Source organism: Excalfactoria chinensis, chromosome 4 (genome assembly GCF_039878825.1).
Source record: "Excalfactoria chinensis isolate bCotChi1 chromosome 4, bCotChi1.hap2, whole genome shotgun sequence".
NCBI lineage: Eukaryota > Metazoa > Chordata > Aves > Galliformes > Phasianidae > Excalfactoria > Excalfactoria chinensis.
In genome coordinates, this window is record NC_092828.1 from 10,281,848 (window position 1) to 10,301,379 (window position 19,532).

Below are 19,532 nucleotides of genomic sequence, written 5' to 3' on the forward strand. Positions count from 1 at the left end.
GTCAGAATTCATGCATACCCCATCATATATAAAAATTCTGTGGGAAAAAACCTCATAGGCGTCTAAGAGGTGATCCTATTAAACTTCCCTGTCCAAATCTATGAATGTTAAAATCATAGAAACATAGAATGGCTTGGGTTGGAAGGGACCTCAAGCATCATGAATCTCCAAACCCCGCCACCAGCCTCCACATTTAATACTAAACCAGGATGCCCATGACCCCATCCAACCTGGCCCTAAACACCTCCAGGGATGGGGCATCCACAGCCTCTCTGGGCAGCCTATTCCAGCACCTCCCCACTCTCTTGATAAAGAACTTCCCCTAATATCCAATCTAAATCTTCCTTCTTTCAAAATCTATAATTTCTCTTTCTAATTGCACCAAACTGACCACAATTCTTATCTCTACTCAGAGTGACAGACTTAGATTTTGATCCTCATGCAAGATTCATGATGCCATGGGAGAAAATCCTGAGAAAACCTAAAAGGAGTTAAAACTAATAATGACTCATTTTAAGATATCCATACAGATACATCACTTCTTCTAGTGAGGCTGCATTTATAAATACTAAATGTAAAACTGTAACCACTGCTATAGTTATATATCAGCAAATTCACCACGAGGAAGAACTACTTTATAATGTTTTTTCCATTGCTTCAAGTCCTGCTGACATTCTTTGTATAGAAAGGTTTTTGTTGTTTTTTTTTTCTTTTAATTATTTCTCTGCACTTTGATGCAGAAAAATAGGTAACTCAGTTATTTGCATTTCCTTCTTATGTCCAGATAATACTATAACTCAAACATACTAATAGCTTGAGCTCTTCTCTTGTTTGAACATCACATCAGGCTTTCAGTAACAAAGAAATTCTCCTCACATAATCTAATCAGAATTGCACTCTTCTCTTTTTCTTCACCTTTGGCAGTTCACTAACATGTCATAGCATAGTTCAAAAAATGCCAATATGAGTACCCATTTTTATTGTCTTTCTAGACCAAATAGGCCCAGCTTGCAAGCAAAAAGATGCCCTTATACACAGATAGCCAACAAACAAAACAGATTTTCAAAATGCCAGCTGGTTTCTATTTAGCTCACTGCAAGAACAATAAAAAAATAATAACAATCTTGCAATCAGAGCACATTTTAAATATTCATCAAATGTTGCAGAAGACACCACAGAATCCTAGTCACTGCTATATGGTGAATGTAAATTGTTAAAAAGATAAACGGCAACCAGTTATGCAAACAGCATTAGAATAATATGAATACCAAAAAAAAGTAAATATTAGAAGAAATGCACAATTTTTATGTAGTCTATTTTGTTGTTTGTTTTTGTGTTTGTGTATGCTTTTTTAAGTAATGCTGAAGTCCAGGAAATTGAAATTTCTAATGAATTGCACAGATAAATCAGCTGGTCTAGGCTTTTACCACTATTAGTCTTGGGGGAAAAAAATGAATACTTAAGAATGAGTACTTGTAGTTGAAACACATGTACAGTTTTACAAATTTCTGCATTGCTTTTATGTATCTAAAATGAAGGACATACTAAAGTACGTTGCTGAAAAAGGGACACATACACATATGCTTCGTGGTCCGTGGTGCATGGTCCACATCAAAAGCCCATGCTATAGCATTCATTATGCCACATCTGAAGTGATTAGCTGTGTGACTAGGTTAATAATTGTCATGGTTTTATGGTGTTGCTGTCAATATTCCACATCATAACATCATATGCAGTATGGATCATTGGAAGTTTTACGCTCCAGTTATGATGTGGAATATTGACAGCAACACCATAAAACCATGACAGTAATCTTTCTAGGATTTTCTATATTTTTAATTATGACTTTACCCAAGAGTATGAAGATGTGTCATTTTTACTGTTAGGCCTCTATAAATGATACTTTTACAAGAGCCATCCACAATGTGCATGGCTTCCTTTATCCTGGGTAAACTCTTCAGACAATATCTGTTTAATTTATTAGTACATATAATCCAAGTATATGGTTCACAACCCAGGTACACCACTGAAAGATTCTTTTAATATCTTCATTCAGCAGTTTTCTACAGAGGGCTTGACACCAGACTAAAATTGAATGTGGTTATAGTGTGCTTCCCTGCATCCTTGCTTGCATCATGACACTGAGAGAAGTATCTGTGCTCATCATGGAGACTTATACTTTCCTTTTTTCACTGTTAATTGCAGCATAGGCTCCAAACATCAGATTTTCCTTAGAAATGGAGGAATTCAAGCAACCTGCATTCTACCTGATATGCTTAATATTCAAACTTGCTGGCTTATGACAAGATCACAGAAAGAACCACCCGGTCTTGTGTGAAAGGGCCAAGTGAATTCCACATGCAATGAGAGCTCCACAAATCCTGATGAAGCTTGTGCCCAGGTATGTCTTTGAATGTTAATATGTGGATTGTGCACAAGGCTGGTTCTGAGATTCATGCATAGCATGCAGTGTATATGAATTCTTCCATACTGCATCACTAGACGCAGCACTAATTCCTTATAGAAAGCTTAATTCCTTGCAGTACCTTTGGATACCGTCTTCCTGTCCAAATAATGTTCAGAAATGTCATTATCAACAATCCATTCAGTTTACGTCTTTAAAAACATACACAACTGAGACAAATCAGTATAGGGTATACACCAGAAAAAGCATAGGCTGTAACTGAAGAGAATGATGAAGTCTGGCCTACAGCGTTATAGTCTTGCTATCTTTTTTTCAGCCCAGTAAATATTATGACGACAAAAATACCAAAATATTGGCTTCCAAATAATAAAGGAATTAATTTTATAAAGCTGGGAGTGGATATCACTGTTGATGAACCTTGTGTGTAGGCATATCTGCTTCTGACCCATCATAAGAACCCACAGAACAACTTTTCAAAGAACTTTATTCTAGAGATGGAAGTCTGAAGAAAAATGTCAGATGTAACGAAATGCAAATATGCTGTGAGATTTGCTAATACTGTCCTTAATATATATATATATACATATATATATAAAATGCATCTTTCAGAGTTAAGTCTGTGAGAAAAAAAATGTACCTTGAATACTGTAGACATTTAAGCATACACGAGTCCCTAACCATACTCTTGTACACACACGTATCATAATTCATTTAATGAAATATTTTTGAATTTCATTCAGTGCTCTGATTTATATTTCCATAGTTTAAATCAGTGATTTTGTGCCAGGCATACAGATTGCTCCCCACAGCTCACACACAGGGTGTTCAGATTTGCCTGCTGGCTGGCACTACTTACTGAGGAAAATATTCCAGAACAAATATTGTCCTCACATTAAATGCTTTCCACAACGAGTATTATTTACTTTGTAAATGCAAGAAATACCAAAACCTTCCTACTAGCAACAGATGAAGGGATGCAACTAGAACATACTCTGGAGAGCTGACTTAAAGTGGTTGCTGATGGTTTTAACTCAAAATAAACAACTACTTGCTTGAATAATTTAGTAACCAAAAAGCAGAACAGATTTTAATCACATCTAAACTTCACTTAAGCTTCTTAGACCTTACTTTTTATGTTGCATTTCTCCTTCCTCATCAAACTCTTAATATTTTTTTTTTTTATTTTTTTTTTTTGTAAAACTGTAGCTTAATTATATGCTGTTTATCTCTGGCCTCACCTCTTAACTTCTCCTCAGCTAAACAAACCACACTAATATGTTGGTATACATCTAGATCGAATGTATATCTACAACTTTCAGTAGTTAAGTGAAGGCAGAAGAATATTTCAAGGTAAAAATATATCCCACAGATTACTAAGAAAGTCACTAAAAATAAGCTATGATATATATCAACGTGAAGAAGAGCAAAAGAGATTTCTAATAAAAATGAAAAACAGTAAACCAAGTCCATATAAAAATTAAAGCATCCCAAAAAAAAAAATAAAGAAAAGCTATGCTTTTTCTTGTTTCAGGAAGTTCATGAAGTAGTTAGAAAATATAAAAGCCAAATAAATCTGAAAACAGTGTGATTAAATCCATTTATATTTAATCCCTCTTTCAGGACTGATTGGTCAATGTGTATGTCTACCTGTTCCTTCTACTGAATGGAATCACAACCTGAGCCCCAAAGGATAAAAAGATGCTGACAGCTAAGGCTACAGTAGTCTGGGCATCATACTTCTTCTTCCCACTATTACCACAAAAAACTTGGAATAATCATAGTGATTACCACGGAGTCTTAACAGTAGATTTGGCAGCAATTCAAAGCTGTGCTGTAATTTCAAGTGGCAATAAACATAGGATATTAACATGCATCATTTCCACCGTTTCTGAAATATAATCCCCCTCCCCTAAGCTTAGGTCCAATAAAAATGTGAGCTGAAGATAAATTTGATCTTAATCAGCACTTTCTCTAAAACAAGGCAATCTTCTAACATATTACAATTGTGCTGTCTCCTTCATCTTTGGCAACTGATCTTACACAATTCTAGATTTTATTTTCCTTTCCTTTTCTCTAATATTAAAAATATATATATATGAAAATAAAAATAAAATCCAGGAGTCTATCAGGAAGAAATTTCTAGACTTGTACCATCAGACTTGCTACAGAAGAATTATGCAATTAGTGATAAACACCATTTGTAAATTATGTAATCCTGTGTATGGTCTGAAATCAAGACACCCCATATTAACTCTAAACTGAACTTGGAAAAAGAAATATAACTCAAGTTAAGAAGCTGAAATACAGAAACTCTTCCTTTAAGGGTACATAGCATCTATTCAAGAGATACCAGGCATGCCCTGGAAGCCCCTGCATCTCTCCACATCCTTCAGTACATGCAACTCGCATTGGACATAGAGGACTTGCCTACTGGGATTTAATCTTAAGGAGTGCTGGACTCACTCCAGAAAAATACTTAAAGATGGAGCTAATTTCAAACTTATGAGCTATCTCCAGTAAGGTCAATTAACTTCCATTAAGAACTTGTAATGTTATGCTCAGATGAAAGTTGGCATCTGAGAGGGAGACAAAGCTGCTGCACAGGCCAGCCCCAAGACTCCTGATACCAGCACATAAAACTGTATGTCCACATGAGCTTTGAGGCTAAATATTCTTCATGGCAGTACTGCCAATCTCATGACAGTATTGATATAGCTCCATGGCACTGCAGTCACAGTATAGATCAAGTCATCTATTTTTCTTGTTCTTACAATTTACATTATTTATGTGTTATTAGATGTCCTTGGCTGATATAGAAATTACTCTAGCTCATGGTGACAATTGTAAATAAGATGTTGCTTCTCAGACAGCATTCATAAAACACAAAGTGGACTGCCAAGGGTTGTGATTTTTTCCTGGATGGTATGAAAGACCTGATAACTCAAGAGTGGAAAGCTGCAGAGAGAAATATAGTTCCCTTTCTCTCACAGTGGTAAAAAAACATTATATAAAATATCAAACCAGGGTAATTCCAAGCAGAAAGTAAAATAAAATGCCTTCCAGCTGGCAGTTTAATCTTGTAGGTTTTTCCTTGAAGTTGCACTCAAAATCATTTCCTTTAAATGTTATAGTTGTTAATGAATATAATCCCTAATGAATCACTGATAATTGAGAAGATTTAGAAAGCCAGCTTGTATACAACTGAATTCCATAAATGCATATTCATACATACATACATCCCAGAATAGTTTATTATTTTCCATGGTGAACATTCACAGCTTCTTCTATTTGTATTTCCTTTCTCTTAAGAAGTCCTTTCCAAACTGTCAAACATACACATTTCAAAATAGCAGTTAGTTTCTGTGAGAACGGCTGTTAGGGAATGGAAGGTGGTAATGTTAAGGAGGGCTCCCAAGAAATGTCTGTTCTACTAATCACACAGTAAAGGGCTACAAGAAACAATTCTAGTGGGGTTAATGGAAAGCAGGTAGTAGAGTTTCAGCTCCCCCATGTTATGGCCACCTCATTAATCATTTTGAGATTCACGGTTGAAACTGTCATATTATTTATCTAGTACAAACAACATGTTAGACACTTAATATCCTAGTTTTAAGAATTTAGGATCTTAAAATGAGCTGGTTACCAACTGGAGCATTTGCTTACAAATGAAACACGAGGAGAAGGGAATAAACGTCAGAGTCAACAGTTAACATGCTATCATAACAACATGATGGAGAAAATACTGGCTCGAACTGCAACTAGGCAAGACTGAAATTGCACAGTCTGTTAGTAAAAGGAAACAGTTTTGAAAGAGTTGCATTTTTTCAAGAACATTCACTATACAGGCAACAAGTTTAAGGCTGGTTAGTAAGGAATGCCCTCAGAGAAGCAACTACAAAAGTTCTGATTGATGTTGATCACCAGTCTAAAAATCTTGTTCTACTGCACTTGTCGGTAACTGATACATATTTAAATATGCCTGATTGCTACAGCTGAACGCCTCAAAGATGCTGACTATGCTGAATCAATCTCTGGGGAATGCTAACTGCAGCTCCAGTCTTCAGTTTTCTTATATAGGGAAGTGTTGGGTAGGATAAGCAAGCAGATTTCACACATCTGCTGGAACCTGATGGAATTTAAAATTCACTGCTGCTCAAGTTGAGTGGCAAGCCAAATTTTCATGAGGAATGCTTTCTTTAAAAACATATCAGAGGGGTGAATATGCCAAAGGCCACAGCACAGGGAGAAACAGCACTCAATGTCTTCACAAACAGTACTTCCTGTAATAGCAAATTTTGATAGTGTTACTTGTAGAGCCACCTCACCGAGCTTTTGGGAATACTGATTTACTCATTCCTAACAGCTCTTAGAAAAAGTAGAACTATAGTTAAGCGACAAGTATTATTTACTTTCTACAAAACACATTGTTACAATTATGAACAAGTAGTTAATCAGTAGGGAATAAAATTGATATATCCAACAAACCACTTAGCATAGGCTAAGCTCACATGGAGAGGTGCAAAACTGTATTAGGCACATAATATTAATACAAAGGTAGCTAATATTATTATTTTTCTTTTTCCACGTTTCTTGTTACATTTCAGTACTTATATTTTTTATCATATTGATGTTTAACATATTTGAACATTTTCACTGAAAATTGTATGTTCTGATAAATCAGGAACAAAATCAAATAGTTTTCCCAGTATGCTTTAAATCAGCAGTTTGAGTGGGGAATAGCACTGGCTGAGACATATGGCCAGTTCTTGTCACAGCAGGGGAATGTTCTCTAACCAAGTTTTATACTGCCCATAAAATAAGGGCATTTTGTGTGACTTGGAGGGAAAAAAAAAGGAGTTGGATAGCACAGCAGAAATGGGCAAGTTTTGTTCTTTCTTACCAACGTCTCCACAAATGTTATTATTTCCCAGACAGAACAGGAACATACTGATCTTTTTTAGCTTGGGCATTCACAACTAATCTAATTCAAGAAGTTATTCTCCAGACTTCCAGTAAACCTGTAAATATTTTCTGCCTGAACATATCAAAGAGCATAAAAACAAAACAACACTTCCCAAACTGTATAATGGATGCGTACACACACACAAAAAAAAGGCTATTTATATGTGTTGATCTAATTTAATGAAGAGAGAGGTCAAACAGTTCCTGGTCTCCAACCATTAAATTGTTTGGATGAAAAACTGCACTGAGCTGAAAGAGAAATTAAATGAACAGTTACCAGGGGGACAAAGAGAAAACATAAATTTAAGGAAGGCAGTTGTGGTGGTTAAAAATATCAGTTGTATGGGACTGATCAAAACTTACCACGTTGTGTAATAGGTAGGACACAAAGTGATGTGCCTTTTGGTGTTTTACTATAAAATACAATTCTCTTACAATACAGAGAAAGAAATTACCGGAAACACTAGGAAACTGAGATTTTAAAGCTTTGCTCTAGGGAATCTCACTTTGCTGAAATTGTCCTCTCCAATCCCGAAATGAAAACAAATTCTTGGTGTTCTTGCCAAGGTCATGTTATAATGCTCCCAAGATATCCGTAACTCCAACTGAGACATCAGCTTCAAACACCTACACTCCTTTCTCTCCCAGTTCTATAAAGCAGGTCTTATGGAAAGCAATGCACTCACTGACTGTATTACAATTTGTAAAGAATACACTTCATGTTCTAAAACAGGATCTATGTAGGTGCATATTTATATTTGTACACACATAAAGGTTCCTGCAACCGGATGGGATACATCCAAGCGTGCAGAAGCAGCTGTCTGGAATCACTGAGAGCTCTGTAAGGCTCTACTGACTGGAAAAGGTTTCTGAAGATTGGAACAAGTTAAATAATTTGTCCATCTCAGCATCACCTACTAAATGTTACTGAGGTGTCTCGCATCATATTTTGAACTTTTCTATTCATGTATCTAAAGGGGTAAGTGGCAAAATGAAGCTAGTTATTAAGACCTTACCCTTGAGGAAGCACCTGCTTCCTTTTAAGAACTGTAGGTACTCTCCGTAATGGAAAACCAGGCGCACTTAAAGACTGAACAACTCTTCTTTTCTACACCACAGGAGAAAATAGGAAACCTTGGAGAAAGAGCTGCATTGAGCAAGTCTTCTATACATAAGCCACAGCTGATTATGTGGTTTTGAAGGGGAATACACAAGAGGGAGAAGAAAGGAAGGCAAAGAAGCAGAAGCAAGCACTGGAAAAACAGTAATTATTTTTCACTTGAATTTGGCTATATCTCCATTATGTGGGATACAAAGCTTAATTATAAAATCTCTTGCTATTGAAATATTTCCCCTTATCTTTGATATCCAGTCCAAATGGACTGGAAAAAAGCCCTTGAAAAGCAGAAAGGAAATGTCTTTTAAAGTAATTTTTGGTCTCATTAGGGCAAATCTCATTAATAGAAAAAGGACTTCACTGAAGAATAGAGCTTTTATATTCAGAAGCATACAGCACTGCTGTGCCTGATTCTAGCAGCACTGTAGATAACAAAACTCTCTCCATCAGCGTTTAGATTTTTGTAAAACACCCATTTTATATTGAGGTAGGGTTTTAGAAAATGCACAAATCTGGCACTCACTGTGCTAGTTTTCTCCATGTGTTCTTAGTATAGGTGTTGACTGGAGCTTTTGAAAGACAATGTATAAAACTTGTGGGTTGAAAAGCACAATTTTGCCATAACTGACAGGTTTTGCTGACAACTTACAAAAACAAATTTACCAGCATGATTCCTAAGGTCCATGAGGGCATAAGGAGAAGATATTTCTTTCTGGGTCTGTTCCCCCATATGCACATAAGAATATATCTGTTGGGATAGAGACACTGACTTTGTAAGATTAATCCTGTGTTGTTGCAGGAACACAAGTCTTGGTATCTTCAAAGTCAAATGCTGTGATTAACAACATACTGCTAAAGAGATTCAGCTGCCACTGAAAAAGTAAGCCCAAGTGATATGGCTACTTTTTCTTCTAAGTTAGAAAGCTAAACAGACCTCTAAAAACCTCAGGCTGAGGTTAATCTTAGGGTAACAATTCTGTTATCAGAGTCAGCAGAAACTTCACAAACTGCTTGTTCTGCAGACTCTGGTATTGACTCCCTTGAAAACAGAATTCAAAATAGACTTTGGTCTTACTGCTGGGCTGGCAATCGAGACTATAATGTGAATTTCATCTCAGGCTTTACATATATCATAGTTTCTTTACCTGTAACATCAATACGTACAGGATGGGAGTAAAATTTTGGGAGTAAAATTTCTGTGATTACAGACAGTGCTGAAAGGTAGATGGAAGAATCACAGAAATAGAAAAAATCAAGAATAGGAGAACAAAAGACCAAATAAGATATATTGGCAAGAACAATTTCAACAAAGGAAGAAAGAAAGAAAAATCTTTGCTGTTTACTCCAAAATCCCCGTATTTTCATATTTTGATTTTATTAGCAGGAAGTGCCTGATTTGATTATTCTAAATATATTGGAGGTAATATAGAGCTAACAGAAGAAGCCCCAAAAAGCAAAATGAATTACAGGAGTAATTAAAGAAAAAAAGCAACTCTTCCCTTCTCTCCTCCCCCTTCAGTGAAATAAGCATTACAAAAAAACTTCATATTAATAGTAGGACCTATTCGGACTTATGAAAAAATGAACCTACTGTGATGTAACTTTAAATTTTCCATTTAAAGGACCAATTATTACGCCTGAGTAATAAATTTACTGTACATTAAAACCACATCACACTGATGTTTCCAGTGATCTCAGTATCTTACAGTTAAATTTCATGAGAGGAAAAATACCTCACTGCTCCAGAACAGATTTCTAAGCTCAGTTATGCATATGTATATGTTTTTGATTAAATCAGTTGGTCAGCTGGCATGTACATGCACAGCAAGGAAAACATAGACCTGTGTGCACCTTTGGATATGAACAGGCAGTCATAAATAACCTGGGCTAAACAAAAAGGATGAAAATAATTCATCTCAGTTGATAATTAGCTATTGTTTTGGCAGATGCAGTTCCAGTGTTTGGTAAACACTGATGGATACTGCCCAGGTGTTGCATAAGTAATTATTTGACATGGAAGTTGTGTGTTTTCACAGCCTTTCCCTTTCTTTCCTTTCAAACGAGCACGTTCTTATTTCTGGATAAGGACTTCAGGTGTTCCATGTTTCCCTCCCCTTCACCTCTGCTCTTCAAAACATATGCTGCACTAATGGGTAGGGTGTGCGAATAACTTCTAAAATACCCAGAGAATAGGGATTAATAGACTGACAGAGGTAGGAAGGGACTTCAAGAAGTCACCCAGCTCAACCTCCTCCCGCAGAAAGGCCAGGCAGAGTAGATAGATCAAAGCTATGTCTCCTTGAATCCTGAGCACCTCTAAGGGTAGAGATGCCACAATCTGGACAGTCTGTTCCAGCATTTGATCTCATCATATAAATTTGGTTCCCTTCAAGCCACTGGAATTTCCTATTTTCCAGTTTGTGTTGCTGCCTCTCCTTCCAGGTCCACATCTCTGAGAAGAGTCTCCAACTTCAGGTACACACAGTTTAAGACAGCAAGAAGATCTCCCTCAAGTCTTTTTAAGGTTGAGCAAGCCCAGATCCCTCTGCCACTCCTTGCATGCCTTCTGCCAAGCTTCATCCACTATGCCAGTGCCTCTCTTGGCCAATCTGCCCCCTCTTAGTACAGTCTGCTTAAGTTCTGGCACCCCATTTACCAGATACATTTATTTATTTTTGTGTCTGCCTTTATTGAACTTCTTCACAAGCTTACCATCAGCCTACACAGTGAGTGTCTCTTGATCTATCCCCCCAAAAAACACAGCTAGATGGAGCCACCAATCAATTGCTGTGCAACTTGCTATAGAAAGCTAGATGCCTGGGTAAAGCAAGGCAGATTACCCTTAGTCCAAACCTCAGCATTGCAATGAGGTAATATCTCTGTCAGATTTCTTAAATTAGAAGGATGATATTTTACTCTCAATTTTCTAGTGCCGATTATAATAATTAGGATGCTTATTTACATATCTTTCTCCAAGTAATCTTTTCTCATTATAACAGAGATATTTGCTTTTTGTTCTTGTCTTTTCTTATGTTTCTTTATGAGTGTCTTTAGAGTATCTACCTTTGGGAAACCTTGTCCCTCACCTCTTATATTTTAATTCATTGTACCCCTGGAGACCACAGTCACAGTTAAAAAGCACAAGAAGATGTACGGTCATCTACAGCAATTGCATTTGAGATAAAGTTCCTAAAAACTTGTAAGAACTAAATTCACTGCAATATAACACAACTAATTAGGTAGAGTCTGTATGGTGTGACTTAGCCAGAAGGATGAGCTATAAAACAACACTAGGAGATATGAAGAGCTTTTTTTAACATAATTAAAAAAATTAATTAAAAACTCTCACTATAATCTGTATTGAGAAAAAAAAAAAAAAAAAAAAAAAAAGAAAGAAAAAAAAGGGCATTTTGTCATTTATACAAGTAAGTTTTCTGAAAGAAGCACTCATCTGAGACTGCAGCCCTTTCCAGAGAAGTAAACAGAAATCACATAATAATCAACTGCCTGTCCCAGGTGGCATACTAATTCACTGACGGTTCTTGGTAATTTATTGCAAGTTAAACAGTTCAGTGACAGGCAGGGAAAAAAAAAACAAAAAACAAAAAAAACCACAAAAAACAAAAAAACCCAAAACTACACCCACACAAAAGAGAAAAGTTATTTACTCTCTTCCCTGACAGTGTTTCACATTGAAATCTACCTCACTTCATCAGCTTGCTCTTAGGCATTTCTTCTAGAGAATTAATAAGCAGACAAGAAAAAAGTTTGTAGAGGAATAGGCTATTACTCATTTACTGCTACTGAAAGCAAATGCCTGTGAGACATAAAATACATCAAAGAAGCTACACTGACCAAAAAGAACCATAAACCACAACTGGGGAAAAAAAGAAGCCTCACAGTCTCAATCAAGAAGAAAGATTGCCCAGGTGGACGGGTAGTCTTCCCAAATTGTCTTCAAACAGACCTTTGTGCTTTGTGAAATACCTTCCTTTGATTACTAAACAATATTGCACGTTTATACAGAATCAAAGGATCCTAAATCAAAATGTTTCAGAAAGTAATAACTAAAATTTGTCAGTTCTTGTCTATCAAGGCGCTGTTTGGAGATGCAGAATTAGCACTGTAGTTTGAGTTCATGAACTAAGCAGCAATAGGATCCCATGAACTAAAATGTGGTCAATATGCCTGCAACCCTAGTTAAGTTTTCAAAAGGCTACAACACATCTGTACTCCTCCATGAGCTTGATTACAAGTTGCCCAGGGCAAGACTGTCTCTGTTTCACATCTGGACAGTGCCAAGCTCAATCATATTTTGCATGTAGGTGCAACTACGATAAAAGTAAATAAACACAGCTGAGAAAACCAGACTGGTCACTTTGAGCACTGAGAATTGCTGAGCATTTTTAGAACTCAATTTTTTTTTTTTCTTTTTTTAACCCTTAGATGAGAACTCAGTAATTTTCAAGGAGACATCAAACATGGAATATGTTGCCCACAGAAAGAAAAGGGTAGATGTGGTACTTTGGGACATGGTTTAACAACAAGGCCCCAGAAGGGCTGATGGTTGGACTAGATGACCTTAGCGGTTTTTTTTCAGCCATCACGATTCTATGATTTAGGATAAATTAATTCAAATGAACTGCGTACTGCCCTCATTTCCACCATCATAAACAGAAAGTAATTCCATTAATTTCATTCATAGTGGTCATATACTAGAGATGTGATTTGCAAATTGCTAAGCACTAGAAATTCCCAAATGCATCATCACATTTCATGCTTTCCACAAATTTCAGATGCTAAATCCATTTCTAACAGAGAAACTGGTTCTACTAAGCCTTGTGTTCTGAGCATCTTTTTCAAGGCTTATCACTAGGAAGAGTTTTAAGTACTTTAGAGCTACGAATGTGACTTTGCAAACTCTCATGGGTATGTTTTGTAGGGAGGCAGTGGGTATTAATGAAAGGTTAGGCGTGATTCAGGCTGTTACAATTGCTGCAGCCAGCAAGGAAGAGAGCAGAACAGAACAATGCAGGTTTGTGCCTGAACAACATCTTGTGGCACCATGCTGACTGAATGCTATCACTACAAGTCAGTGAGAAGCTGAACTGTTCACCCAGAAAACAAGCTCTGAATAAGAAATGCCAGATTACCAAGAAGTAGTTTATACAGGATAAAACAAGAAATTGAAGATTGTATAATATTTATTTGTTTGTTTTGAGGGGTGCTTATCAGTGCTGGTGAATGGTAAGGAATAGCAAATCTGTGTAAACTCCAACAGACAACAGACCCAGTATCTCAAGTCTCAGGTAAGTCCCACTCAGCTGGTTCCCACATCACACACTCTCTTCACAATATCAAGGTGCCCTGAAGTTCTAATCCAGGCATAGTCATCAGCAAAGGTTTTTACAAAAATCCAAACAGTAACTGACAGGTGTAACACTATCCCAAGGCTTTTCCAGTACAAAATAATTGCTGATATTTTTTTCCTATCCACATTCAAATTTGCACTTAATGAATGTATTTGTCTAAGCTTTGGGGGGCAACTTGTGAACTCAAATTTAGGCCACAGCGTTTCCTGTGGAGTAGGGAATCTACATCCACTACAGATGAAATCTTCTCTCAGTGAACTGGGGCCATTTTGCTCTGTATGTTACAATCTGGTTTCCAACTAGAACCAATCATACAGTCTTATAACTTTTTAATTCCACAGGGGAAAAAAAACAAAACAAAACAAAACAAAACCAACTATGCCTCATGTTGAAATATTTCTCAGAAAGACAGCTAAATTTTGTAGTCTAAGCATGCATTCATACAATAGCCTATTAACCAGAGATTATTTCTGTTTTTAAGTGTCTGCAACTGCTTTCCAAAATTAATGGGATATAGGTCACGTTACAATAAAGTTCATATTGTCATTAGTATGTAAAATTTTCCATGCTCAGGACAGGAATTTATATCTTTTGTTCCTTCAGTGCTCAGGTTCATCTTTTGACTACTCTCCATTATTCATTTTTTAAGTGAAACTGCAAGTTGACTGCCTATCACTGCAGGGAAAGGCGAATGAGCACTGCAGGTTATAGGCAATTTAAACAAGCAACATTCATGTAAGCGTCTCCATCAAAAGTTGCTGTTACAGTGATTTATATGCTGACCTGTATCTCCATCAGATCTGGGCCCTGCAGGAAAGCATTTGATCTTCTATAGTTACCATTATGTAGCACAATATCAATGGGTGATCACGTGATACTCTAAATAATCACTTAATGAAAAATGGTTTGGTTTTATGCCAGTATTTTGCCTATACTTGCTTTCAGAACTTGGGGATGCATTGTAATTTTTTTTTTTATCTAGTCCTCAAATCCTACTATAGTATTATTAGGCAAAATAATCAGTGGTGACCTTTATTAATCCATATTTGCTTTGTTATACATCCCTTAGAGAGTTTTTCTTTTGCAACAGTGATAGTAGCAAAATATTTTTCTGTGAATACTGTAACACAATGCAAGCTGACAAGGTACAGTAACTGTTTCCTAAAGCACATCACACAAGGCAAATGTGGATCACAGCTGCAAAAAAGCACATAGACTTTCCTCAATAAAAGATCTGTAATAAAATTACATGCTCACAAAACCTTCCCTCTCAGTACAAGAGCCTAAAGCCATGCCAACTCCATGGTATTCTGAGAGTGGTGTGTATAACCTCTCTGCTGAAGGTTATGCTCTGGGAAAGGAATGACAAAAATGCTGCTATGTAGTCTAAATTATCAATACAGTGGTTAAATATGATTGACCAGAAGATGACTCTTGGATTCTAACAAGGATGTGGCTGTGTCGGGTAGGCATCAAAAACAGGCAAAGAGCCAGGATTCCATGCTGTATTTGAGATTTTCTCAGCAACACACTATTAAATTACAAAACTATGTGTTTATTTTAACTCTCTGTGCTTTTTGATACCCAGCAACTCAGTGGAGAGAATATTAACAAGCAATGTATGAAAAAGATGATGGTATTACAATATGACTTACAATGTCCTCTGTTTTAAAGTACTTCAGAATTTCAGGCTTTTTCTGTTCCACATAAACACCCAGGTTTCATTCTGGTAATGTATTTTGCTTTTCAAGCTAATTTTCAAGCATTTAATGTATAATTGTTGTTGCAACATGCATAGTGTAGGCTGAAACAGTGGACACTGAACAAGAAAACCAGCACTACAGCGAAGAACTACATCTTTTGTACAGTTACTATGAAGTTTCAAGAGCAGATTTTCCAAACACCAAGTCACCTCCATTCATCCAACCTGATATTTCCCTCTAAAAATGACAGAGCTAAATATAAAAACCATTAAATTTGCTGCAGCTTAGTCTAACAGATGTGAATCTTTACTCTGAGTAATAAAATCCGTTGACATCAAATCTGCTTCAGTCACATCTGTAAAAACTGTGGCTAGACCTATGAAGTCAAGATCTATTTTGATCTTTCAAAAAACGAGTTAAGATGCTGGAAGAAGACAGCTCTGTATAGTCCTACTTCATTTTAATTTATGAGATATTTTACTGAAACAGTAACCCTTTCTTACATAACAGGAGCTGCACTGTTAGGTTTTCCATGACTATCTGATTAAGTAAAATGATTTGTGATAAGTGTCTTGGTTTACAGAAGTGTAAGAGTTCAGGTTGTAGAGCTCTTTCACCCTTCATAGCACCCTTCATAGCTGCATTTCTGTGACTTTAAAATTATAAAGAAGAACTGAATTTAGTATAAAAAGTTAATAATTGTACTAGTAGTTCACATATATTTTTCCATTTCTCATTTGAAGTTTGCTAATTATCTATTTTCAGATGTGAGGGAAAAGCAGAATCATAGCATTCATTATTATGTTACAAATTCCGAATGGGCTGTACTTATATTACTCAGTAAAAAGGAATTATACTGTCCTATCATGCTGAGTACAAGTCAGTGTAAATAATACTTTGCCTCAGAAAAAATAAAAACATTACTGCATTAGCACTGCTAATGGATACTAAATTATCTATCAGTTTAATGAAGGGAACAATAGCATCCTGATTAGAAAGAGAACTTTAAAATCCTTTTCAACAAGGCACTTGTTCACAGCCTTCATCAGAAGTTTTGTTGAAATATAACACACTCATCAATATACATACTGCTGCTCTCCAAATAATACCAGATCAAGACAGTAAAGTACTGAAAAATCTTAAGCCCTCCTTCAGACAAAATCCCCATAATATTTTGCTTTCTGCAAAGACAAGCTTTATTCATTAAGCTCAGGAGTAATATAAATACAAGACTTCAATCTCCACAGAATTCCACTGCAAATAAATAAATACACGATTTTGCAAAAATTGCTGAATTATCAAAATATTTACTTTGTCTACTTTTTTCCCTGATTTATATTCTGATGCATCAAGACGTAGAGCATATCACTGTGCTATAAAGACTACTTCAAAAAACACATCTGTTCCCTACTTCTGTTCCCTATTCTTCCCACAGTTTGGTCAAGTAACAGGACAAATCTCCGGAATCCTGGCTGGTGCTGGTGAAGCGCTGGAACAGACTGCCCAAAGAGGTTGTGGACGCCCCATACCTGGAGGCATTCAAGGCCAGGCTGGATGTGGCTCTGGGCAACCTAGTCTGCTGGTTGGCTGCCCTGCACATAGCAGGGGGCTTGGATCTGGATGATCATTGTGGTCCTTTTCAACCCAGGCCATTCTATGATTCTGTGATTCTATAATTCAATGCCATTGCTTAATTGCACAGAGCAGAAGGGGATTCCTGCATGTTCTAAGATCAAAATAAAACAAATCTATCGTATAGCGCTGAAACATGCATTGATAGCATGATAACCTCAGACTAATCTGTCTACTTTACTAATTTCCCTGGATGTGTTTAAGAGATGTTTGGATGTGGTACTCAGGGATATGATTTAACAGAGGTTTTTTAGAGATAGGGTACTGGTTAGGCTGCGGTTGGACTTGATGATCTTCAAGGTCTTTTCCAGCCTGGGTAATTCTATGATTCTATGATTCTACTAATTAATTAGCCAACAAGGTAAAATTGCAGATTCTGAGCATGTGATTTAGTTTGACCAGAGAGATGAAGCCAGAGCAGATCATAAATCAGAATCTGGGATACTTCTTTCATGAAGGACTGGGGAGGCAACCAGAGTGAGCTGTTCTGACACGTGTCCTGAGATTTGGACTGAAAACCAATTCTAAATAGCAATTTGGAAAGCACTAAGTGTGTGCCACAGCCTTCCACTTTAATGGTTGTCTTTAAAAAGATAAATAGCTAAAATGAGAGAAAATCAAATGTGAATCCTAATTCAGAACAGCATTAGTGGGTTCTAAAACAAGTGGGAATATATACTTTGTCAGCAAAATATGGCAGAGAAATACAGCACTGCAAATCATTCTAAGATTTAAGTTATTTAGTTTTTCCTACATAGAAAATATATTTACTAGAGTAATTCCAAGAACATTCAAAGAACAGTATTTTGCTGTTTGAGAAATATTACATCCCAGAGTGCTTTTTGTACTATTTATCCAGACAAAAATCTCAGAAAACCTTATCAACTCCTGCTGCTTTCCAAGTAATCACTATGGATACCATCATTACCCACATCTCATAGCCAGCCTCTCTCAAGTCAGAAATAACTGCACTTACAGAATGATTGGAAAGTGTCAAAATTTGTCTTCAGATTGGACTACCAAAATGATTTTCTTAATCACCTCAAGACAAACATAAAAAAAATATTGCCAGTAATAGAAAAGATTTTTCTTCACAACTACTGCTCCATACATAAATAATTCCAGTGTGCAAAAGCCCAACAAGCCAAAAGCTGTTAGGTAGTAATTCATGATGGGGCAAGAAAGAAACAGCCACTAACTCCTCTCTGACCTCTCTCTGCCACCTAAAATTCAGTAAGTAAAGCTCTAAACCTGCCAAGGAGTTAAAAAGAAAGATTTCCCATATGGAGTGGGTGAATGGATGGGAGGGTAAATGGATAAACCTACCTTTTATAAGCACAATGATCTCTCAAAACTTGTTTTTTCACAACAAAATTGTTCTCAAACTGGATTTCCATTTTCCTTCTTCTGTAACAGGAACACACACAATTCCAATCTTACCTGAGAACAACTATATGGATATTTTTTCTCCTTCATATTTCCTTACTATCCATCAGTCTTGTTTACTTAATTACATTTAGATCTTGTTACATTTAACAGGGATAACCCTTTTGTACATTTTCTTAGTGGCTCTTAGCAGTTAGACACAGCAAGACACGTTTATTTCTTTATTTTTCCTAACATCCTGAATTAACATGTACCTCAACATTCAACAAGCAGCAGCACTGTAGGTGGCTTGGTTCCTCTTGGCTGAATTATTGACATGACAGCTGCTTTCTGAATCACTTGTCACAAGCAATCTACAGCACCTACAACTTTCTGTTCCTGCTCTTCCTTTCTCTCCCAGTTCTTGCACCATTGCTCATTGTCCTTGAACAGAAATTCTTCCCTTTTTTAGAAGGGAATGTAGTAGGTGCATCTCCTAACTTGTCCCACACAGATGCCTTACTCCCTCAGTTTTAAATTAAAAGCTGTGCGATCCTGCCAAAATAAATAAATAAATAAACAAATAAAATTAAAAAAAATGTAACAGATATAAATTTGATATACGACTGCACGACTCACAGCGGAACAGAAATGCGATCACAGAGGTGGACAGACAGATCCTGCCCTTCATTTAAAATGGAAATGAAATAAACACAAGAGAAAAACGTTATCATCTCCCTCTGAGTAGCGAATGGATGGGAAAAAAAAAGAAAGTCTAGCTTTTAAAATAATAATGACACAAAAACAAAACAAAACCAGCCCACAAACAAGCAAACAAAACATCCCACTGCCTCATAGCTTTGTGAAGCATAGAACTCAAGACCTCTTTTTCAAAAATGATGTGCATGCAGCAGTTGCTTTTGTGACCCCATGAGGACACTTTCCAATTATGTAAG

The 19,532-nt window shown here is 36.5% G+C and overlaps 1 protein-coding gene across 2 annotated transcripts in view; it reads right to left on the reverse strand.

Moving 5' to 3' along the window:
- The window catches only part of SORCS2 (sortilin related VPS10 domain containing receptor 2), a 533,288-nt gene that overhangs the window by 104,804 nt on the left and 408,952 nt on the right, over positions 1-19,532 (reverse strand). The window lies entirely within an intron of this gene.